Source organism: Hippocampus zosterae, chromosome 14, assembly GCF_025434085.1.
Source record: "Hippocampus zosterae strain Florida chromosome 14, ASM2543408v3, whole genome shotgun sequence".
NCBI lineage: Eukaryota > Metazoa > Chordata > Actinopteri > Syngnathiformes > Syngnathidae > Hippocampus > Hippocampus zosterae.
Window position 1 is genome coordinate 19535341 of NC_067464.1, and position 21593 is coordinate 19556933.

Below are 21593 nucleotides of genomic sequence, written 5' to 3' on the forward strand. Positions count from 1 at the left end.
TAAATTGCATCACCAAAATCATTTAAATGAGAGCTACTCCCCGTCAGGGAATCGAACCCTGGTCTTCCGCGTGACAGGCGGAGATACTGTCCACTATACTAACGAGGAATGGAGTCTTTCAAGAAGCTTTAACTGCCAAAACACAGGCCATGCTATCAGTTAGCTGGCATGAAATTCTTCATATGAAACAGTCCTGTGTCATCTGTTTCCATAGTGTCGTGGTTATCACGTTCGTCTCACACACGAAAGGTCCCCAATTTGAAACTGGGTGGAAACAAACCCTACTCCTTTTTGATTTGCTGTAATAAACTGCATCACAAAAACCATTTCAATTATAGCTACTCCCCGTCAGGGAATCGAACCCAGGTCTTCCGCGTGACGGGCGGAGATACTGTCCACTATACTAACGAGGAACACGGTCTTTCAAGAAGCTCTACGAGCCAAAACACAAGCCATGCTATCAGTTAGCTGGCATGAAATTCTTCATATGAAACGGTCCTGTGTCATCTGTTTCCATAGTGTAGTGGTTATCACGTTCGTTTCACACACGAAAGGTCCCCAGTTCGAAACTGGGTGGAAACAAACCTTACTCCTTGTTGATTTGCTGAAAAAACTGCACCAACAAAATCATTTAAGTAAGAGCTACTCCCCGTCAGGGAATCTAACCCTGGGCATCTGCGTGACAGGCGGAGATACTGTCCACTATACTAACGAGGAGTGGAGTCGTTCAAGAAGCTTTAACTGCCAAAACACAGGCCATGCTATCAGTTTGCTGGCATGAAATTCTTCATATTAAAACAGTCCTGTGTCATCTGTTTCCATAGTGTAGTGGTTATCACGTTCGTCTAACACACGAACGGTCCCCAGTTCGAAACTAGGTGGAAACAAACCTTACTCCTTTTTGATTTGCTGAAAAAACTGCACCAACAAAATCATTGAGTAATTCCCCGTCAGCATGACATTCTTCATATGAAACAGTGCTGTGATATCTGTTTCCATAGTGTAGTGGTTATCACGTTTGTCTCACACACGAAAGGTCCCCAGTTCGAAACTGGATGGAAACAATCCCTACTCCTTTTTGATTTGCTGTAATAAACTGCATCACCAAAATCATTTAAATTAGAGCAACTCTCTGTCAGGGAATCTAACCCTGGGCTTCTGCGTGACAGGCGGAGATACTGTCCACTATACTACCGAGGAACGCAGTCTTTCAAGCTCTACGTGCCAAAACACCAGCCATGCTATCACTTAGTTCGAAACTAGGTGGAAACAAACCTTACTCCTTTTTGATTTGCTGAAAAAACTGCACCAACAAAATCATTGAGTAATTCCCCGTCAGCATGACATTCTTCATATGAAACAGTGCTGTGACATCTGTTTCCATAGTGTAGTGGTTATCACGTTCGTCTAACACACGAGAGGTCCCCAGTTCGAAACTGGGTGGAAACAAACCTTACTCCTTTCTGATTTGCTGAAAAAACTGCACCAACAAAATCATTTAAATAAGAGCTACTCCCCGTCAGGGAATCTAACCCTGGGCTTCTGCGTGACAGGCGGAGATACTGTCCACTATACTAACGAGGAATGGAGTCTTTCAAGAAGCTTTAACTGCCAAAACACAGGCCATGCTATCAGTTAGCTGGCATGAAATTCTTCATATGAAACAGTCCTGTGTCATCTGTTTCCATAGTGTAGTGGTTTTCACGTTCGTCTAACACACGAAAGGTCCCCAGTTCGAAACTGGGTGGAAACAAACCTTACTCCTTTTTGATTTGCTGAAAAAACTGCACCAACAGAATCATTGAGTAATTCCCCGTCAGCATGACATTCTTCATATGAAACAGTCCTGTGTCATCTGTTTCCATAGTGTAGTGGTTATCACGTTCGTCTCACACACGAGAGGAAAAAACAACCCTGACTCCTTTTTGATTTGCTGTAATAAACTGCATCACCAAAATAATTTAGATAAGAGCTACTCCCCGTCAGGGAATCGAACCCTGGTCTTCCACGAGACAGGCGGAGATACTGTCCACTATACTAACGAGGAACACTGTCTTTCAAGAAGCTCTACGTGCCAAAACACAAGCCATGCTATCAGTTAGCTGGCATGAAATTCTTCATATGAAACAGGCCTGTGTCATGTGTTTCCATAGTGTAGTGGTTATCACGTTCGTCTAACACACGAAAGGTCCCCAGTTCGAAACTGGGTGGAAACAAACCCTACTCCTTTTTGATTTGCTGTAATAAACTGCATCACAAAAACCATTTAAATTAGAGCTACTCCCCGTCAGGGAATCGAACCCTGGTCTTCCGCGTGACAAGCGGAGATACTGTCCACTATACTAACGAGGAACACGGTCTATCATGAAGCTCTACGAGCCAAAACACAAGCCATGCTATCAGTTAGCTGGCATGAAATTCTTCATATGAAACAGTGCTGTGATATCTGTTTCCATAGTGTAGTTGTTATCACGTTCGTCTCACACACGAAAGGTCCCCAGTTCGAAACTGGATGGAAACAATCCCTACTCCTTTTTGATTTGCTGTAATAAACCGCATCACCAAAATCATTTAAATTAGAGCAACTCTCTGTCAGGGAATCTAACCCTGGGCTTCTGCGTGACAGGCGGAGATACTGTCCACTATACTACCGAGGAACGCAGTCTTTCAAGCTCTACGTGCCAAAACACCAGCCATGCTATCACTTAGTTCGAAACTAGGTGGAAACAAACCTTACTCCTTTTTGATTTGCTGAAAAAACTGCACCAACAAAATCATTGAGTAATTCCCCGTCAGCATGACATTCTTCATATGAAACAGTGCTGTGACATCTGTTTCCATAGTGTAGTGGTTATCACGTTCGTCTAACACACGAGAGGTCCCCAGTTCGAAACTGGGTGGAAACAAACCTTTCTCCTTTCTGATTTGCTGAAAAAACTGCACCAACAAAATCATTTAAATAAGAGCTACTCCCCGTCAGGGAATCTAATCCTGGGCTTCTGCGTGACAGGCGGAGTTACTGTCCACTATAATAACGAGGAATGGAGTCTTTCAAGAAGCTTTAACTGCCAAAACACAGGCCATGCTATCAGTTAGCTGGCATGAAATTCTTCATATGAAACAGTCCTGTGTCATCTGTTTCCATAGTGTAGTTGTTATCACGTTCGTCTCACACACGAAAGGTCCCCTGTTCGAAACTTGGTGGAAAAAGTCCTGACTCCTTTTTGATTTGCTGTAATAAATTGCATCACCAAAATCATTTAAATGAGAGCTACTCCCCGTCAGGGAATCGAACCCTGGTCTTCCGCGTGACAGGCGGAGATTATGTCCACTATACTAACGAGGAACACGGTCTTTCAAGAAGCTCTACGAGCCAAAACACAAGCCATGCTATCAGTTAGCTGGCATGAAATTCTTCATATGAAACAGTCCAGTGTCATCTGTTTCCATAGTGTAGTGGTTATCACGTTCGTCTCACACACGAAATGTCCCCTGTTCGAAACTTGGTGGAAAAAATCCTGACTCCTTTTTGATTTGCTGTAATAAATTGCATCACCAAAATCATTTAAATGAGAGCTACTCCCCGTCAGGGAATCGAACCCTGGTCTTCCGCGTGACAGGCGGAGATACTGTCCACTATACTAACGAGGAATGGAGTCTTTCAAGAAGCTTTAACTGCCAAAACACAGGCCATGCTATCAGTTAGCTGGCATGAAATTCTTCATATGAAACAGTCCTGTGTCATCTGTTTCCATAGTGTCGTGGTTATCACGTTCGTCTCACACACGAAAGGTCCCCAATTTGAAACTGGGTGGAAACAAACCCTACTCCTTTTTGATTTGCTGTAATAAACTGCATCACAAAAACCATTTCAATTATAGCTACTCCCCGTCAGGGAATCGAACCCAGGTCTTCCGCGTGACGGGCGGAGATACTGTCCACTATACTAACGAGGAACACGGTCTTTCAAGAAGCTCTACGAGCCAAAACACAAGCCATGCTATCAGTTAGCTGGCATGAAATTCTTCATATGAAACGGTCCTGTGTCATCTGTTTCCATAGTGTAGTGGTTATCACGTTCGTTTCACACACGAAAGGTCCCCAGTTCGAAACTGGGTGGAAACAAACCTTACTCCTTTTTGATTTGCTGAAAAAACTGCACCAACAAAATCATTTAAGTAAGAGCTACTCCCCGTCAGGGAATCTAACCCTGGGCATCTGCGTGACAGGCGGAGATACTGTCCACTATACTAACGAGGAGTGGAGTCGTTCAAGAAGCTTTAACTGCCAAAACACAGGCCATGCTATCAGTTTGCTGGCATGAAATTCTTCATATTAAAACAGTCCTGTGTCATCTGTTTCCATAGTGTAGTGGTTATCACGTTCGTCTAACACACGAACGGTCCCCAGTTCGAAACTAGGTGGAAACAAACCTTACTCCTTTTTGATTTGCTGAAAAAACTGCACCAACAAAATCATTGAGTAATTCCCCGTCAGCATGACATTCTTCATATGAAACAGTGCTGTGATATCTGTTTCCATAGTGTAGTGGTTATCACGTTTGTCTCACACACGAAAGGTCCCCAGTTCGAAACTGGATGGAAACAATCCCTACTCCTTTTTGATTTGCTGTAATAAACTGCATCACCAAAATCATTTAAATTAGAGCAACTCTCTGTCAGGGAATCTAACCCTGGGCTTCTGCGTGACAGGCGGAGATACTGTCCACTATACTACCGAGGAACGCAGTCTTTCAAGCTCTACGTGCCAAAACACCAGCCATGCTATCACTTAGTTCAAAACTAGGTGGAAACAAACCTTACTCCTTTTTGATTTGCTGAAAAAACTGCACCAACAAAATCATTGAGTAATTCCCCGTCAGCATGACATTCTTCATATGAAACAGTGCTGTGACATCTGTTTCCATAGTGTAGTGGTTATCACGTTCGTCTAACACACGAGAGGTCCCCAGTTCGAAACTGGGTGGAAACAAACCTTACTCCTTTCTGATTTGCTGAAAAAACTGCACCAACAAAATCATTTAAATAAGAGCTACTCCCCGTCAGGGAATCTAACCCTGGGCTTCTGCGTGACAGGCGGAGATACTGTCCACTATACTAACGAGGAATGGAGTCTTTCAAGAAGCTTTAACTGCCAAAACACAGGCCATGCTATCAGTTAGCTGGCATGAAATTCTTCATATGAAACAGTCCTGTGTCATCTGTTTCCATAGTGTAGTGGTTTTCACGTTCGTCTAACACACGAAAGGTTCCCTAGTTCGAAACTAGGTGGAAACAAACCTTACTCCTTTTTGATTTGCTGAAAAAACTGCACCAACAAAATCATTGAGTAATTCCCCGTCAGCATGACATTCTTCATATGAAACAGTGCTGTGACATCTGTTTCCATAGTGTAGTGGTTATCACGTTCGTCTAACACACGAGAGGTCCCCAGTTCGAAACTGGGTGGAAACAAACCTTACTCCTTTCTGATTTGCTGAAAAAACTGCACCAACAAAATCATTTAAATAAGAGCGACTCCCTGTCAGGGAATCTAACCCTGTGCTTCTGCGTGACAGGCGGAGTTACTGTCCACGATACTAACGAGGAATGGAGTCTTTCAAGAAGCTTTAACTGCCAGAACACCGGCCATGCTATCAGTTAGCTGGCATGAAATTCTTCATATGAAACAGTCCTGTGTCATCTGTTTCCATAGTGTAGTGGTTATCACGTTCGTCTCACACACGAAAGGTCCCCAGTTCGAAACTGGGTGGAAACAAACCTTACTCCTTTTTGATTTGCTGAAAAAACTGCACCAACAGAATCATTGAGTAATTCCCCGTCAGCATGACATTCTTCATATGAAACAGTCCTGTGTCATCTGTTTCCATAGTGTAGTGGTTATCACGTTCGTCTCACACACGAGAGGAAAAAACAACCCTGACTCCTTTTTGATTTGCTGTAATAAACTGCATCACCAAAATAATTTAGATAAGAGCTACTCCCCGTCAGGGAATCGAACCCTGGTCTTCCACGTGACAGGCGGAGATACTGTCCACTATACTAACGAGGAACACTGTCTTTCAAGAAGCTCTACGTGCCAAAACACAAGCCATGCTATCAGTTAGCTGGCATGAAATTCTTCATATGAAACAGGCCTGTGTCATGTGTTTCCATAGTGTAGTGGTTATCACGTTCGTCTAACACACGAAAGGTCCCCAGTTCGAAACTGGGTGGAAACAAACCCTACTCCTTTTTGATTTGCTGTAATAAACTGCATCACAAAAACCATTTAAATTAGAGCTACTCCCCGTCAGGGAATCGAACCCTGGTCTTCCGCGTGACAAGCGGAGATACTGTCCACTATACTAACGAGGAACACGGTCTATCATGAAGCTCTACGAGCCAAAACACAAGCCATGCTATCAGTTAGCTGGCATGAAATTCTTCATATGAAACAGTGTTGTGATATCTGTTTCCATAGTGTAGTTGTTATCACGTTCGTCTCACACACGAAAGGTCCCCAGTTCGAAACTGGATGGAAACAATCCCTACTCCTTTTTGATTTGCTGTAATAAACCGCATCACCAAAATCATTTAAATTAGAGCAACTCTCTGTCAGGGAATCTAACCCTGGGCTTCTGCGTGACAGGCGGAGATACTGTCCACTATACTACCGAGGAACGCAGTCTTTCAAGCTCTACGTGCCAAAACACCAGCCATGCTATCACTTAGTTCGAAACTAGGTGGAAACAAACCTTACTCCTTTTTGATTTGCTGAAAAAACTGCACCAACAAAATCATTGAGTAATTCCCCGTCAGCATGACATTCTTCATATGAAACAGTGCTGTGACATCTGTTTCCATAGTGTAGTGGTTATCACGTTCGTCTAACACACGAGAGGTCCCCAGTTCGAAACTGGGTGGAAACAAACCTTTCTCCTTTCTGATTTGCTGAAAAAACTGCACCAACAAAATCATTTAAATAAGAGCTACTCCCCGTCAGGGAATCTAACCCTGGGCTTCTGCGTGACAGGCGGAGTTACTGTCCACTATAATAACGAGGAATGGAGTCTTTCAAGAAGCTTTAACTGCCAAAACACAGGCCATGCTATCAGTTAGCTGGCATGAAATTCTTCATATGAAACAGTCCTGTGTCATCTGTTTCCATAGTGTAGTTGTTATCACGTTCGTCTCACACACGAAAGGTCCCCTGTTCGAAACTTGGTGGAAAAAGTCCTGACTCCTTTTTGATTTGCTGTAATAAATTGCATCACCAAAATCATTTAAATGAGAGCTACTCCCCGTCAGGGAATCGAACCCTGGTCTTCCGCGTGACAGGCGGAGATACTGTCCACTATACTAACGAGGAATGGAGTCTTTCAAGAAGCTTTAACTGCCAAAACACAGGCCATGCTATCAGTTAGCTGGCATGAAATTCTTCATATGAAACAGTCCTGTGTCATCTGCTTCCATAGTGTAGTGGTTATCACGTTCGTCTCACACACGAAAGGTCCCCTGTTCAAAACTTGGTGGAAAAAATCCTGACTCCTTTTTGATTTGCTGTAAGAAATTGCATCACCAAAATCATTTAAATGAGAGCTACTCCCCGTCAGGGAATCGAACCCTGGTCTTCCGCGTGACAGGCGGAGATACTGTCCACTATACTAACGAGGAACACAGTCTTTCAAGAAGCTCTACGAGCCAAAACACATGCAATGCTATCAGTTAGCTGGCATGAAATTCTTCATATGAAACAGTCCTGTGTCATCTGTTTCCATAGTGTAGTGGTTATCACGTTCGTCTAACACACGAGAGGTCCCCAGTTCGAAACTGGGTGGAAACAAACCTTACTCCTTTCTGATTTGCTGAAAAAACTGCACCAACAACATCATTTAAATAAGAGCTACTCCCTGTCAGGGAATCTAACCCTGGGCTTCTGCGTGACAGGCGGAGTTACTGTCCACGATACTAACGAGGAATGGAGTCTTTCAAGAAGCTTTAACTGCCAAAACAGCGGCTATGCTATCAGTTAGCTGGCATGAAATCCTTCCTATGAAACTGTCCTGTGTCATCTGTTTACATAGTGTAGTGGTTATCACGTTCGACTAACACACGAAAGGTCACTAGTTCGAAACTGGGTGGAAACAATGCTTACTCCTTTTTGATTTGCTGTAATAAACTGCATCACCAAAATCATTTAAATTAGAGCAACTCTCTGTCAGGGAATCTAACCCTGGTCTTCCGCGTGACAGGCGGAGTTACTGTACACTATACTACAGAGGAACACAGTCTTTCAAGCTCTACGTGCCGAAACACCAGCCATGCTATCAGTTAGATGGCATGAAATTCTTCATATGAAACAGTCCTGTGTCACCTGTTTCCATAGTGTAGTGGTTATCACGTTCGTCTCACACACGAGAGAAAACGACAATCCCGACTCCTTTTTGATTTGCTGTAATAAACTGCATCACAAAAACCATTTAAATTAGACCTACTCCCCGTCAGTAAATCGAACGCTGGTCTTCCGCGTGACAGGCGGAGATACTGTCCACTATACTAACGAGGATCAGAGTCTTTCAATAAGCTCTATGTGCCAAAACACCAGCCATGCTACCAGTTAGATGGCATGAAATTCTTCATATGAAACAGTCCTGTGTCACCTGTTTCCATAGTGTAGTGGTTATCACGTTCGTCTCACACACGAAAGGTCCCCTGTTCGAAACTGGGTGGAAACAATCCCTACTCCTTTTTGATTTGCTGTAATAAACTGCATCACCAAAATCATTTAAATTAGAGCAACTCTCTGTCAGGGAATCTAACCCTGGGCTTCTGCGTGACAGGCGGAGTTACTGTCCACTATACTAACGAGGAATGGAGTCTTTCAAGAAGCTTTAACTGCCAAAACACAGGCCATGCTATCAGTTAGCTGGCATGAAATTCTTCATATGAAACAGTCCTGTGTCACCTTTTTCCATAGTGTAGTGGTTATCACGTTCGTCTCACACACGAAAGGTCCCATGTTCGAAACTAGGTGGAAACAATCCCTACTCCTTTCTGGTTTGCTGTAATAAACTGCATCACCAAAACCATTTAAATTAGAGCTACTCCCCGTCAGGGAATTGAACGCTGGTCTTCCGCGTGACAGGCGGAGATACTGACCACTATACTAACGAGGATCACAGTCTTTCGATAAGCTCTATGTGCCAAAACACCAGCCATGCTATCAGTTAGATGGCATTAAATTCTTCATATGAAACAGTCCTGTGTCACCTGTTTCCATAGTGTAGTGGTTATCACGTTCGTCTCAAACACGAAAGGTCCCAGTTCGAAACTGGGTAGGAAACAATCCCTACTTCTTTTTGATTTGCTGGAATACACTGCATCACCAAAATCATTTAAATTAGAGCAACTCTCTGTCAGGGAATCTAACCTTGGTCTTCCGCGTGACAGGCGGAGAAACTGTCCAATACACTAACGAGGAATTGAGTCTTGAGCTATCAGTTAGATGATATGAAATTCTTCATATGAAACAGTCCTGTGTCATCTGTTTCCATAGTGTAGTTTTTATCATGTTCGTCTAACACACGAAGGGTCCCCAGTTCGGAACTGCGTGGAAACAATGCCGACTCCTGTTTTATTTGCTGTAATAAACTGCATCACCAAAATCATTTAAATTAGAGCAACTCTCTGTCAGGGAATCTCACCCTGGTCTTCCGTGTGACAGGTGGAGATACTGTCCACTATACTAACAAGGAATTGAGTCTTTCAAGAAGCTTTAACTGCCAAAACACAGGCCATGCTATCAGTTAGGTGGCATGATATTCTTCATATTAAAACAGTCCTGTGTCATCTCTTTCCATAGTGTAGTGGTTATAACGTTTGTCTCACACACGAAAGGTCCCCAGTTCGAAACTGGATGGAAACAATCCCTACTCCTTTTTGATTTGCTGTAATAAACTGCATCACCAAAATCATTTAAATTAGAGCAACTCTCTGTCAGGGAATCTAACCCTGGGCTTCTGCGTGACAGGCGGAGATACTGTCCACTATACTACCGAGGAACACAGTCTTTCAAGCTCTACGTGCCAAAACACCAGCCATGCTATCACTTAGATGGCATGACATCCTTCATATGAAACAGTCCTGTGTCATCTGTTTCCATAGTGTAGTGGTTATCATGTTAGTCTCACACACGAAAGGTCCCCAGTTCAAAACTGGGTGGAAACAATCCATACTCCTTTTTGATTTGCTGTAATAAACTGCATCACCAAAACCATTTAAATTAGAGCTACTGCCCGTCAGGGAATTGAACGCGGTCTTCCGCGTGACAGGCGGAGATACTGTCCACTATACTAACGAGGATCACAGTCTTTCAATAAGCTCTATGTGCCAAAACACCAGCCATGCTGTCAGTTAGCTGGCATGAAATTCTTCATATGAAACAGTCCTGTGTCATCTGTTTCCATAGTGTAGTGGTTATCACGTTCGTCTCACACACGAAAGGTCCCCTGTTCGAAACTTGGTGGAAAAAATCCTGACTCCTTTTTGATTTGCTGTAATAAATTGCATCACCAAAATCATTTAAATGAGAGCTACTCCCCGTCAGGGAATTGAACCCTGGTCTTTCGCGTGACAGGCGGAGATACTGTCCACTATACTAACGAGGAATGGAGTCTTTCAAGAAGCTTTAACTGCCAAAACACAGGCCATGCTATCAGTTAGCTGGCATGAAATTCTTCATATGAAACAGTCCTGTGTCATCTGTTTCCATAGTGTAGTGGTTATCACGTTCGTCTCACACACGAAAGGTCCCCAATTAGAAACTGGGTGGAAACAAACCCTACTCCTTTTTGATTTGCTGTAATAAACTGCATCACAAAAACCATTTCAATTAGAGCTACTCCCCGTCAGGGAATCGAACCCAGGTCTTCCGCGTGACGGGCGGAGATACTGTCCACTATACTAACGAGGAACACGGTCGTTCAAGAAGCTCTACGAGCCAAAACACAAGCCATGCTATCAGTTAGCTGGCATGAAATTCTTCATATTAAAACAGTCTTGTGTCATCTGTTTCCATAGTGTAGTGGTTATCACGTTCGTCTCACACACGAAAGGTCCCCTGTTCGAAACTTGGTGGAAAAAATCCTGACTCCTTTTTGATTTGCTGTAATAAATTGCATCACCAAAATCATTTAAATGAGAGCTACTCCCCGTCAGGGAATCGAACCCTGGTCTTCCGCGTGACAGGCGGAGATACTGTCTACTATACTAACGAGAAATGGAGTCTTTCAAGAAGCTTTAACTGCCAAAACACAGGCCATGCTATCAGTTAGCTGGCATGAAATTCTTCATATGAAACAGTCCTGTGTCATCTGTTTCCATAGTGTAGTGGTTATCACGTTCGTCTCACACACGAAAGGTCCCCTGTTCGAAACTTGGTGGAAAAAATCCTGACTCCTTTTTGATTTGCTGTAATAAATTGCATCACCAAAATCATTTAAATGAGAGCTACTCCCCGTCAGGGAATCGAACCCTGGTCTTCCGCGTGACAGGCGGAGATACTGTCCACTATACTAACAAGGAACACAGTCTTTCAAGAAGCTCTACGAGCCAAAACACAAGCCATGCTATCAGTTAGCTGGCATGAAATTCTTCATATGAAACAGTACAGTGTCATCTGTTTCCATAGTGTAGTGGTTATCACGTTCGTCTCACACACGAAAGGTCCCCAGTTCGAAACTGGGTGGAAACAAACCTTACTCCTTTCTGATTTGCTGAAAAAACTGCACCAACAAAATCATTTAAATAAGAGCTACTCCCCGTCAGGGAATCTAACCCTGGGCTTCTGCGTGACAGGTGGAGTTACTGTCCACTATACTAACGAGGAATGGATTCTTTCAAGAAGCTTTAACTGCCAAAACACAGGCCATGCTATCAGTTAGCTGGCATGAAATTCTTCATATGAAACAGTCCTGTGTCATCTGTTTCCATAGTGTAGTGGTTATCACGTTCATCTCACACACGAAAGGTCCCCTGTTCAAAACTGGGTGGAAATAATCCATACTCCTTTTTGATTTGCTGTAATAAACTGCATCACCAAAATCATTTAAATTAGAGCAACTCTCTGTCAAGGAATCTAACCCTGGTCTTCCGCGTGACAGGCGGAGAAACTGTCCACTATACTAACGAGGAATGGAGTCTTTCAAGAACCTTTAACTGCCAAAACACCGGCCATGCTATCAGTTAGCTGGAATGACATCCTTCATATGAAACAGTCCTGTGTCATCTGTTTCAATAGTGTAGTGGTTATCACGTTCGTCTAACACACGAAAGGTCCCCAGTTCGAAACTGGATGGAAACAATCCCTACTCCTTTTTGATTTGCTGTAATAAACTGCATCACCAAAATCATTTAAATTAGAGCAACTCTCTGTCAGGGAATCTAACCCTGGGCTTCTGCGTGACAGGCGGAGATACTGTCCACTATACTACCGAGGAACACAGTCTTTCAAGCTCTACGTGCCAAAACACCAGCCATGCTATCACTTAGTTCGAAACTAGGTGGAAACAAACCTTACTCCTTTTTGATTTGCTGAAAAAACTGCACCAACAAAATCATTGAGTAATTCCCCGTCAGCATGACATTCTTCATATGAAACAGTGCTGTGACATCTGTTTCCATAGTGTAGTGGTTATCACGTTCGTCTAACACACGAGAGGTCCCCAGTTCGAAACTGGGTGGAAACAAACCTTACTCTTTTCTGATTGCTGAAAAAACTGCACCAACAAAATCATTTAAATAAGAGCTACTCCCTGTCAGGGAATCTAACCCTGGGCTTCTGCGTGACAGGCGGAGTTACTGTCCACGATACTAACGAGGAATGGAGTCTTTCAAGAAGCTTTAACTGCCAGAACACAGGCCATGCTATCAGTTAGCTGGCATGAAATTCTTCATATGAAACAGTCCTGTGTCATCTGTTTCCATAGTGTAGTGGTTATCACGTTTATCTCACACACGAAAGGTCCCCTGTTCGAAACTGGGTGGAAACAATCCATACTCCTTTTTGATTTGCTGTAATAAACTGCATCACCAAAACCATTTAAATTAGAGCTACTGCCCGTCAGGGAATTGAACGCGGTCTTCCGCGTGACAGGCGGAGATACTGTCCACTATACTAACGAGGATCACAGTCTTTCAATAAGCTCTATGTGCCAAAACACCAGCCATGCTGTCAGTTAGCTGGCATGAAATTCTTCATATGAAACAGTCCTGTGTCATCTGTTTCCATAGTGTAGTGGTTATCACGTTCGTCTCACACACGAAAGGTCCCCTGTTCGAAACTTGGTGGAAAAAATCCTGACTCCTTTTTGATTTGCTGTAATAAATTGCATCACCAAAATCATTTAAATGAGAGCTACTCCCCGTCAGGGAATTGAACCCTGGTCTTTCGCGTGACAGGCGGAGATACTGTCCACTATACTAACGAGGAATGGAGTCTTTCAAGAAGCTTTAACTGCCAAAACACAGGCCATGCTATCAGTTAGCTGGCATGAAATTCTTCATATGAAACAGTCCTGTGTCATCTGTTTCCATAGTGTAGTGGTTATCACGTTCGTCTCACACACGAAAGGTCCCCAATTAGAAACTGGGTGGAAACAAACCCTACTCCTTTTTGATTTGCTGTAATAAACTGCATCACAAAAACCATTTCAACTGGAGCTACTCCCCGTCAGGGAATCGAACCCAGGTCTTCCGCGTGACGGGCGGAGATACTGTCCACTATACTAACGAGGAACACGGTCGTTCAAGAAGCTCTACGAGCCAAAACACAAGCCATGCTATCAGTTAGCTGGCATGAAATTCTTCATATTAAAACAGTCCTGTGTCATCTGTTTCCATAGTGTAGTGGTTATCACGTTCGTCTCACACACGAAAGGTCCCCTGTTCGAAACTTGGTGGAAAAAATCCTGACTCCTTTTTGATTTGCTGTAATAAATTGCATCACCAAAATCATTTAAATGAGAGCTACTCCCCGTCAGGGAATCGAACCCTGGTCTTCCGCGTGACAGGCGGAGATACTGTCTACTATACTAACGAGAAATGGAGTCTTTCAAGAAGCTTTAACTGCCAAAACACAGGCCATGCTATCAGTTAGCTGGCATGAAATTCTTCATATGAAACAGTCCTGTGTCATCTGTTTCCATAGTGTAGTGGTTATCACGTTCGTCTCACACACGAAAGGTCCCCTGTTCGAAACTTGGTGGAAAAAATCCTGACTCCTTTTTGATTTGCTGTAATAAATTGCATCACCAAAATCATTTAAATGAGAGCTACTCCCCGTCAGGGAATCGAACCCTGGTCTTCCGCGTGACAGGCGGAGATACTGTCCACTATACTAACAAGGAACACAGTCTTTCAAGAAGCTCTACGAGCCAAAACACAAGCCATGCTATCAGTTAGCTGGCATGAAATTCTTCATATGAAACAGTACAGTGTCATCTGTTTCCATAGTGTAGTGGTTATCACGTTCGTCTCACACACGAAAGGTCCCCAGTTCGAAACTGGGTGGAAACAAACCTTACTCCTTTCTGATTTGCTGAAAAAACTGCACCAACAAAATCATTTAAATAAGAGCTACTCCCCGTCAGGGAATCTAACCCTGGGCTTCTGCGTGACAGGTGGAGTTACTGTCCACTATACTAACGAGGAATGGATTCTTTCAAGAAGCTTTAACTGCCAAAACACAGGCCATGCTATCAGTTAGCTGGCATGAAATTCTTCATATGAAACAGTCCTGTGTCATCTGTTTCCATAGTGTAGTGGTTATCACGTTCATCTCACACACGAAAGGTCCCCTGTTCAAAACTGGGTGGAAATAATCCATACTCCTTTTTGATTTGCTGTAATAAACTGCATCACCAAAATCATTTAAATTAGAGCAACTCTCTGTCAAGGAATCTAACCCTGGTCTTCCGCGTGACAGGCGGAGAAACTGTCCACTATACTAACGAGGAATGGAGTCTTTCAAGAACCTTTAACTGCCAAAACACCGGCCATGCTATCAGTTAGCTGGAATGACATCCTTCATATGAAACAGTCCTGTGTCATCTGTTTCAATAGTGTAGTGGTTATCACGTTCGTCTAACACACGAAAGGTCCCCAGTTCGAAACTGGATGGAAACAATCCCTACTCCTTTTTGATTTGCTGTAATAAACTGCATCACCAAAATCATTTAAATTAGAGCAACTCTCTGTCAGGGAATCTAACCCTGGGCTTCTGCGTGACAGGCGGAGATACTGTCCACTATACTACCGAGGAACACAGTCTTTCAAGCTCTACGTGCCAAAACACCAGCCATGCTATCACTTAGTTCGAAACTAGGTGGAAACAAACCTTACTCCTTTTTGATTTGCTGAAAAAACTGCACCAACAAAATCATTGAGTAATTCCCCGTCAGCATGACATTCTTCATATGAAACAGTGCTGTGACATCTGTTTCCATAGTGTAGTGGTTATCACGTTCGTCTAACACACGAGAGGTCCCCAGTTCGAAACTGGGTGGAAACAAACCTTACTCCTTTCTGATTTGCTGAAAAAACTGCACCAACAAAATCATTTAAATAAGAGCGACTCCCTGTCAGGGAATCTAACCCTGTGCTTCTGCGTGACAGTCGGAGTTACTGTCCACGATACTAACGAGGAATGGAGTCTTTCAAGAAGCTTTAACTGCCAGAACACAGGCCATGCTATCAGTTAGCTGGCATGAAATTCTTCATATGAAACAGTCCTGTGTCATCTGTTTCCATAGTGTAGTGGTTATCACGTTCGTCTCACACATGAAAGGTCCCCAGTTCGAAACTGGGTGGAAACAAACCTTACTCCTTTTTGATTTGCTGAAAAAACTGCACCAACAGAATCATTGAGTAATTCCCCGTCAGCATGACATTCTTCATATGAAACAGTCCTGTGTCATCTGTTTCCATAGTGTAGTGGTTATCACGTTCGTCTCACACACGAGAGGAAAAAACAACCCTGACTCCTTTTTGATTTGCTGTAATAAACTGCATCACCAAAATAATTTAGATAAGAGCTACTCCCCGTCAGGGAATCGAACCCTGGTCTTCCACGTGACAGGCGGAGATACTGTCCACTATACTAACGAGGAACACGGTCTTTCAAGAAGCTCTACGTGCCAAAACACAAGCCATGCTATCAGTTAGCTGGCATGAAATTCTTCATATGAAACAGGCCTGTGTCATGTGTTTCCATAGTGTAGTGGTTATCACGTTCGTCTAACACACGAAAGGTCCCCAGTTCGAAACTGGGTGGAAACAAACCCTACTCCTTTTTGATTTGCTGTAATAAACTGCATCACAAAAACCATTTAAATTAGAGCTACTCCCCGTCAGGGAATCGAACCCTGGTCTTCCGCGTGACAAGCGGAGATACTGTCCACTATACTAACGAGGAACACGGTCTATCATGAAGCTCTACGAGCCAAAACACAAGCCATGCTATCAGTTAGCTGGCATGAAATTCTTCATATGAAACAGTCCTGTGTCATCTGTTTCCATAGTGTAGTGGTTATCACGTTCGTCTCACACACGAAAGGTCCCCAGTTCGAAACTGGGTGGAAACAAACCTTTCTCCTTTCTGATTTGCTGAAAAAACTGCACCAACAAAATGATTTAAATAAGAGCTACTCCCCGTCAGGGAATCTAACCCTGGGCTTCTGCGTGACAGGCGGAGTTACTGTCCACTATAATAACGAGGAATGGAGTCTTTCAAGAAGCTTTAACTGCCAAAACACAGGCCATGCTATCAGTTAGCTGGCATGAAATTCTTCATATGAAACAGTCCTGTGTCATCTGTTTCCATAGTGTAGTGGTTTTCACGTTCGTCTAACACACGAAAGGTCCCCAGTTCGAAACTGGGTGGAAACAAACCTTACTCCTTTTTGATTTGCTGAAAAAACTGCACCAACAGAATCATTGAGTAATTCCCCGTCAGCATGACATTCTTCATATGAAACAGTCCTGTGTCATCTGTTTCCATAGTGTAGTGGTTATCACGTTCGTCTCACACACGAGAGGAAAAAACAACCCTGACTCCTTTTTGATTTGCTGTAATAAACTGCATCACCAAAATAATTCAGATAAGAGCTACTCCCCGTCAGGGAATCGAACCCTGGTCTTCCACGTGACAGGCGGAGATACTGTCCACTATACTAACGAGCAACACGGTCTTTCAAGAAGCTCTACGTGCCAAAACACAAGCCATGCTATCAGTTAGCTGGCATGAAATTCTTCATATGAAACAGGCCTGTGTCATGTGTTTCCATAGTGTAGTGGTTATCACGTTCGTCTAACACACGAAAGGTCCCCAGTTCGAAACTGGGTGGAAACAAACCCTACTCCTTTTTGATTTGCTGTAATAAACTGCATCACAAAAACCATTTAAATTAGAGCTACTCCCCGTCAGGGAATCGAACCCTGGTCTTCCGCGTGACAAGCGGAGATACTGTCCACTATACTAACGAGGAACACGGTCTATCATGAAGCTCTACGAGCCAAAACACAAGCCATGCTATCAGTTAGCTGGCATGAAATTCTTCATATGAAACAGTCCTGTGTCATCTGTTTCCATAGTGTAGTGGTTATCACGTTCGTCTCACACACGAAAGGTCCCCAGTTCGAAACTGGGTGGAAACAAACCCTACTCCTTTCTGATTTGCTGTAATAAACTGCATCACAAAAACCATTTAAATTAGAGCTACTCCCCGTCAGGGAATCGAACCCTGGTCTTCCGCGTGACAAGCGGAGATACTGTCCACTATACTAATGAGGAACACGGTCTATCATGAAGCTCTACGAGCCAAAACACAAGCCATGCTATCAGTTAGCTGGCATGAAATTCTTCATATGAAACAGTCCTGTGTCATCTGTTTCCATAGTGTAGTGGTTATCACGTTCGTCTCACACACGAAAGGTCCCCAGTTCGAAACTGGGTGGAAACAAACCTTTCTCCTTTCTGATTTGCTGAAAAAACTGCACCAACAAAATCATTTAAATAAGAGCTACTCCCCGTCAGGGAATCTAACCCTGGGCTTCTGCGTGACAGGCGGAGTTACTGTCCACTATAATAACGAGGAATGGAGTCTTTCAAGAAGCTTTAACTGCCAAAACACAGGCCATGCTATCAGTTAGCTGGCATGAAATTCTTCATATGAAACAGTCCTGTGTCATCTGTTTCCATAGTGTAGTGGTTATCACGTTCATCTCACACACGAAAGGTCCCCTGTTCGAAACTGCGTGGAAACAATCCATACTCCTTTTTGATTTGCTGTAATAAACTGCATCACCAAAACCATTTAAATTAGAGCTACTGCCCGTCAGGGAATTGAACGCGGTCTTCCGCGTGACAGGCGGAGATACTGTCCACTATACTAACGAGGATCACAGTCTTTCAATAAGCTCTATGTGCCAAAACACCAGCCATGCTGTCAGTTAGCTGGCATGAAATTCTTCATATGAAACAGTCCTGTGTCATCTGTTTCCATAGTGTAGTGGTTATCACGTTCGTCTCACACACGAAAGGTCCCCTGTTCGAGACTTGGTGGAAAAAATCCTGACTCCTTTTTGATTTGCTGTAATAAATTGCATCACCAAAATCATTTAAATGAGAGCAACTCTCTGTCAGGGAATCTCACCCTGGTCTTCCGTGTGACAGGTGGAGATACTGTCCACTATACTAACAAGGAATTGAGTCTTTCAAGAAGCTTTAACTGCCAAAACACAGGCCATGCTATCAGTTAGGTGGCATGATATTCTTCATATTAAAACAGTCCTGTGTCATCTCTTTCCATAGTGTAGTGGTTATAACGTTTGTCTCACACACGAAAGGTCCCCAGTTCGAAACTGGGTGGAAACAAACCTTACTCCTTTCTGATTTGCTGAAAAAACTGCACCAACAAAATCATTTAAATAAGAGCTACTCCCCGTCAGGGAATCTAACCCTGGGCTTCTGCGTGACAGGCGGAGATACTGTCCACTATACTAACGAGGAATGGAGTCTTTCAAGAAGCTTTAACTGCCAAAACACAGGCCATGCTATCAGTTAGCTGGCATGAAATTCTTCATATGAAACAGTCCTGTGTCATCTGTTTCCATAGTGTAGTGGTTTTCACGTTCGTCTAACACACGAAAGGTCCCCAGTTCGAAACTGGGTGGAAACAAACCTTACTCCTTTTTGATTTGCTGAAAAAACTGCACCAACAGAATCATTGAGTAATTCCCCGTCAGCATGACATTCTTCATATGAAACAGTCCTGTGTCATCTGTTTCCATAGTGTAGTGGTTATCACGTTCGTCTCACACACGAGAGGAAAAAACAACCCTGACTCCTTTTTGATTTGCTGTAATAAACTGCATCACCAAAATAATTTAGATAAGAGCTACTCCCCGTCAGGGAATCGAACCCTGGTCTTCCACGTGACAGGCGGAGATACTGTCCACTATACTAACGAGGAACACTGTCTTTCAAGAAGCTCTACGTGCCAAAACACAAGCCATGCTATCAGTTAGCTGGCATGAAATTCTTCATATGAAACAGGCCTGTGTCATGTGTTTCCATAGTGTAGTGGTTATCACGTTCGTCTAACACACGAAAGGTCCCCAGTTCGAAACTGGGTGGAAACAAACCCTACTCCTTTTTGATTTGCTGTAATAAACTGCATCACAAAAACCATTTAAATTAGAGCTACTCCCCGTCAGGGAATCGAACCCTGGTCTTCCGCGTGACAAGCGGAGATACTGTCCACTATACTAACGAGGAACACGGTCTATCATGAAGCTCTACGAGCCAAAACACAAGCCATGCTATCAGTTAGCTGGCATGAAATTCTTCATATGAAACAGTGCTGTGATATCTGTTTCCATAGTGTAGTTGTTATCACGTTCGTCTCACACACGAAAGGTCCCCAGTTCGAAACTGGATGGAAACAATCCCTACTCCTTTTTGATTTGCTGTAATAAACCGCATCACCAAAATCATTTAAATTAGAGCAACTCTCTGTCAGGGAATCTAACCCTGGGCTTCTGCGTGACAGGCGGAGATACTGTCCACTATACTACCGAGGAACGCAGTCTTTCAAGCTCTACGTGCCAAAACACCAGCCATGCTATCACTTAGTTCGAAACTAGGTGGAAACAAACCTTACTCCTTTTTGATTTGCTGAAAAAACTGCACCAACAAAATCATTGAGTAATTCCCCGTCAGCATGACATTCTTCATATGAAACAGTGCTGTGACATCTGTTTCCATAGTGTAGTGGTTATCACGTTCGTCTAACACACGAGAGGTCCCCAGTTCGAAACTGGGTGGAAACAAACCTTTCTCCTTTCTGATTTGCTGAAAAAACTGCACCAACAAAATCATTTAAATAAGAGCTACTCCCCGTCAGGGAATCTAACCCTGGGCTTCTGCGTGACAGGCGGAGTTACTGTCCACTATAATAACGAGGAATGGAGTCTTTCAAGAAGCTTTAACTGCCAAAACACAGGCCATGCTATCAGTTAGCTGGCATGAAATTCTTCATATGAAACAGTCCTGTGTCATCTGTTTCCATAGTGTAGTTGTTATCACGTTCGTCTCACACACGAAAGGTCCCCTGTTCGAAACTTGGTGGAAAAAGTCCTGACTCCTTTTTGATTTGCTGTAATAAATTGCATCACCAAAATCATTTAAATGAGAGCTACTCCCCGTCAGGGAATCGAACCCTGGTCTTCCGCGTGACAGGCGGAGATTATGTCCACTATACTAACGAGGAACACGGTCTTTCAAGAAGCTCTACGAGCCAAAACACAAGCCATGCTATCAGTTAGCTGGCATGAAATTCTTCATATGAAACAGTCCAGTGTCATCTGTTTCCATAGTGTAGTGGTTATCACGTTCGTCTAACACACGAACGGTCCCCAGTTCGAAACTAGGTGGAAACAAACCTTACTCCTTTTTGATTTGCTGAAAAAACTGCACCAACAAAATCATTGAGTAATTCCCCGTCAGCATGACATTCTTCATATGAAACAGTGCTGTGATATCTGTTTCCATAGTGTAGTGGTTATCACGTTTGTCTCACACACGAAAGGTCCCCAGTTCGAAACTGGATGGAAACAATCCCTACTCCTTTTTGATTTGCTGTAATAAACTGCATCACCAAAATCATTTAAATTAGAGCAACTCTCTGTCAGGGAATCTAACCCTGGGCTTCTGCGTGACAGGCGGAGATACTGTCCACTATACTACCGAGGAACGCAGTCTTTCAAGCTCTACGTGCCAAAACACCAGCCATGCTATCACTTAGTTCAAAACTAGGTGGAAACAAACCTTACTCCTTTTTGATTTGCTGAAAAAACTGCACCAACAAAATCATTGAGTAATTCCCCGTCAGCATGACATTCTTCATATGAAACAGTGCTGTGACATCTGTTTCCATAGTGTAGTGGTTATCACATTCGTCTAACACACGAGAGGTCCCCAGTTCGAAACTGGGTGGAAACAAACCTTACTCCTTTCTGATTTGCTGAAAAAAC

General features: G+C 43.3%; 33 non-coding genes across 33 annotated transcripts; 24 read left to right on the forward strand and 9 right to left on the reverse strand.

Annotated features, from left to right (window-relative positions):
* Positions 1-36: 36 nt before the first annotated feature.
* On the reverse strand, positions 37-108 carry trnad-guc (transfer RNA aspartic acid (anticodon GUC)). The gene has a single exon. It is a non-coding gene; the product is annotated as a tRNA-Asp (tRNA).
* Positions 109-509: 401 nt separating this feature from the next.
* trnav-cac (transfer RNA valine (anticodon CAC)) lies at positions 510-582 on the forward strand. The gene has a single exon. It is a non-coding gene; the product is annotated as a tRNA-Val (tRNA).
* Positions 583-1376: 794 nt separating this feature from the next.
* On the forward strand, positions 1377-1449 carry trnav-aac (transfer RNA valine (anticodon AAC)). Its single transcript has one exon. It is a non-coding gene; the product is annotated as a tRNA-Val (tRNA).
* A 694-nt stretch (positions 1450-2143) lies between these two features.
* Positions 2144-2216, forward strand: trnav-aac (transfer RNA valine (anticodon AAC)). Its single transcript has one exon. It is a non-coding gene; the product is annotated as a tRNA-Val (tRNA).
* Positions 2217-2280: 64 nt separating this feature from the next.
* On the reverse strand, positions 2281-2352 carry trnad-guc (transfer RNA aspartic acid (anticodon GUC)). Its single transcript has one exon. It is a non-coding gene; the product is annotated as a tRNA-Asp (tRNA).
* A 481-nt stretch (positions 2353-2833) lies between these two features.
* On the forward strand, positions 2834-2906 carry trnav-aac (transfer RNA valine (anticodon AAC)). The gene has a single exon. It is a non-coding gene; the product is annotated as a tRNA-Val (tRNA).
* A 673-nt stretch (positions 2907-3579) lies between these two features.
* trnad-guc (transfer RNA aspartic acid (anticodon GUC)) lies at positions 3580-3651 on the reverse strand. The gene has a single exon. It is a non-coding gene; the product is annotated as a tRNA-Asp (tRNA).
* Positions 3652-4052: 401 nt separating this feature from the next.
* On the forward strand, positions 4053-4125 carry trnav-cac (transfer RNA valine (anticodon CAC)). Its single transcript has one exon. It is a non-coding gene; the product is annotated as a tRNA-Val (tRNA).
* Positions 4126-4919: 794 nt separating this feature from the next.
* Positions 4920-4992, forward strand: trnav-aac (transfer RNA valine (anticodon AAC)). Its single transcript has one exon. It is a non-coding gene; the product is annotated as a tRNA-Val (tRNA).
* A 409-nt stretch (positions 4993-5401) lies between these two features.
* trnav-aac (transfer RNA valine (anticodon AAC)) lies at positions 5402-5474 on the forward strand. Its single transcript has one exon. It is a non-coding gene; the product is annotated as a tRNA-Val (tRNA).
* A 231-nt stretch (positions 5475-5705) lies between these two features.
* trnav-cac (transfer RNA valine (anticodon CAC)) lies at positions 5706-5778 on the forward strand. The gene has a single exon. It is a non-coding gene; the product is annotated as a tRNA-Val (tRNA).
* Positions 5779-6168: 390 nt separating this feature from the next.
* On the forward strand, positions 6169-6241 carry trnav-aac (transfer RNA valine (anticodon AAC)). Its single transcript has one exon. It is a non-coding gene; the product is annotated as a tRNA-Val (tRNA).
* Positions 6242-6305: 64 nt separating this feature from the next.
* trnad-guc (transfer RNA aspartic acid (anticodon GUC)) lies at positions 6306-6377 on the reverse strand. The gene has a single exon. It is a non-coding gene; the product is annotated as a tRNA-Asp (tRNA).
* Positions 6378-6858: 481 nt separating this feature from the next.
* On the forward strand, positions 6859-6931 carry trnav-aac (transfer RNA valine (anticodon AAC)). Its single transcript has one exon. It is a non-coding gene; the product is annotated as a tRNA-Val (tRNA).
* A 368-nt stretch (positions 6932-7299) lies between these two features.
* On the reverse strand, positions 7300-7371 carry trnad-guc (transfer RNA aspartic acid (anticodon GUC)). The gene has a single exon. It is a non-coding gene; the product is annotated as a tRNA-Asp (tRNA).
* Positions 7372-7604: 233 nt separating this feature from the next.
* On the reverse strand, positions 7605-7676 carry trnad-guc (transfer RNA aspartic acid (anticodon GUC)). Its single transcript has one exon. It is a non-coding gene; the product is annotated as a tRNA-Asp (tRNA).
* Positions 7677-7772: 96 nt separating this feature from the next.
* On the forward strand, positions 7773-7845 carry trnav-aac (transfer RNA valine (anticodon AAC)). The gene has a single exon. It is a non-coding gene; the product is annotated as a tRNA-Val (tRNA).
* Positions 7846-9274: 1429 nt separating this feature from the next.
* On the forward strand, positions 9275-9347 carry trnal-caa (transfer RNA leucine (anticodon CAA)). Its single transcript has one exon. It is a non-coding gene; the product is annotated as a tRNA-Leu (tRNA).
* Positions 9348-11681: 2334 nt separating this feature from the next.
* On the forward strand, positions 11682-11754 carry trnav-cac (transfer RNA valine (anticodon CAC)). Its single transcript has one exon. It is a non-coding gene; the product is annotated as a tRNA-Val (tRNA).
* Positions 11755-12675: 921 nt separating this feature from the next.
* trnav-aac (transfer RNA valine (anticodon AAC)) lies at positions 12676-12748 on the forward strand. The gene has a single exon. It is a non-coding gene; the product is annotated as a tRNA-Val (tRNA).
* Positions 12749-14503: 1755 nt separating this feature from the next.
* trnav-cac (transfer RNA valine (anticodon CAC)) lies at positions 14504-14576 on the forward strand. Its single transcript has one exon. It is a non-coding gene; the product is annotated as a tRNA-Val (tRNA).
* Positions 14577-15497: 921 nt separating this feature from the next.
* trnav-aac (transfer RNA valine (anticodon AAC)) lies at positions 15498-15570 on the forward strand. Its single transcript has one exon. It is a non-coding gene; the product is annotated as a tRNA-Val (tRNA).
* A 694-nt stretch (positions 15571-16264) lies between these two features.
* Positions 16265-16337, forward strand: trnav-aac (transfer RNA valine (anticodon AAC)). Its single transcript has one exon. It is a non-coding gene; the product is annotated as a tRNA-Val (tRNA).
* A 64-nt stretch (positions 16338-16401) lies between these two features.
* On the reverse strand, positions 16402-16473 carry trnad-guc (transfer RNA aspartic acid (anticodon GUC)). Its single transcript has one exon. It is a non-coding gene; the product is annotated as a tRNA-Asp (tRNA).
* A 96-nt stretch (positions 16474-16569) lies between these two features.
* Positions 16570-16642, forward strand: trnav-cac (transfer RNA valine (anticodon CAC)). The gene has a single exon. It is a non-coding gene; the product is annotated as a tRNA-Val (tRNA).
* Positions 16643-17336: 694 nt separating this feature from the next.
* On the forward strand, positions 17337-17409 carry trnav-aac (transfer RNA valine (anticodon AAC)). The gene has a single exon. It is a non-coding gene; the product is annotated as a tRNA-Val (tRNA).
* A 64-nt stretch (positions 17410-17473) lies between these two features.
* On the reverse strand, positions 17474-17545 carry trnad-guc (transfer RNA aspartic acid (anticodon GUC)). Its single transcript has one exon. It is a non-coding gene; the product is annotated as a tRNA-Asp (tRNA).
* A 96-nt stretch (positions 17546-17641) lies between these two features.
* Positions 17642-17714, forward strand: trnav-cac (transfer RNA valine (anticodon CAC)). Its single transcript has one exon. It is a non-coding gene; the product is annotated as a tRNA-Val (tRNA).
* A 232-nt stretch (positions 17715-17946) lies between these two features.
* Positions 17947-18019, forward strand: trnav-cac (transfer RNA valine (anticodon CAC)). Its single transcript has one exon. It is a non-coding gene; the product is annotated as a tRNA-Val (tRNA).
* Positions 18020-19627: 1608 nt separating this feature from the next.
* On the forward strand, positions 19628-19700 carry trnav-aac (transfer RNA valine (anticodon AAC)). The gene has a single exon. It is a non-coding gene; the product is annotated as a tRNA-Val (tRNA).
* A 64-nt stretch (positions 19701-19764) lies between these two features.
* On the reverse strand, positions 19765-19836 carry trnad-guc (transfer RNA aspartic acid (anticodon GUC)). Its single transcript has one exon. It is a non-coding gene; the product is annotated as a tRNA-Asp (tRNA).
* A 481-nt stretch (positions 19837-20317) lies between these two features.
* On the forward strand, positions 20318-20390 carry trnav-aac (transfer RNA valine (anticodon AAC)). The gene has a single exon. It is a non-coding gene; the product is annotated as a tRNA-Val (tRNA).
* A 1098-nt stretch (positions 20391-21488) lies between these two features.
* trnav-aac (transfer RNA valine (anticodon AAC)) lies at positions 21489-21561 on the forward strand. Its single transcript has one exon. It is a non-coding gene; the product is annotated as a tRNA-Val (tRNA).
* Positions 21562-21593: the final 32 nt, after the last annotated feature.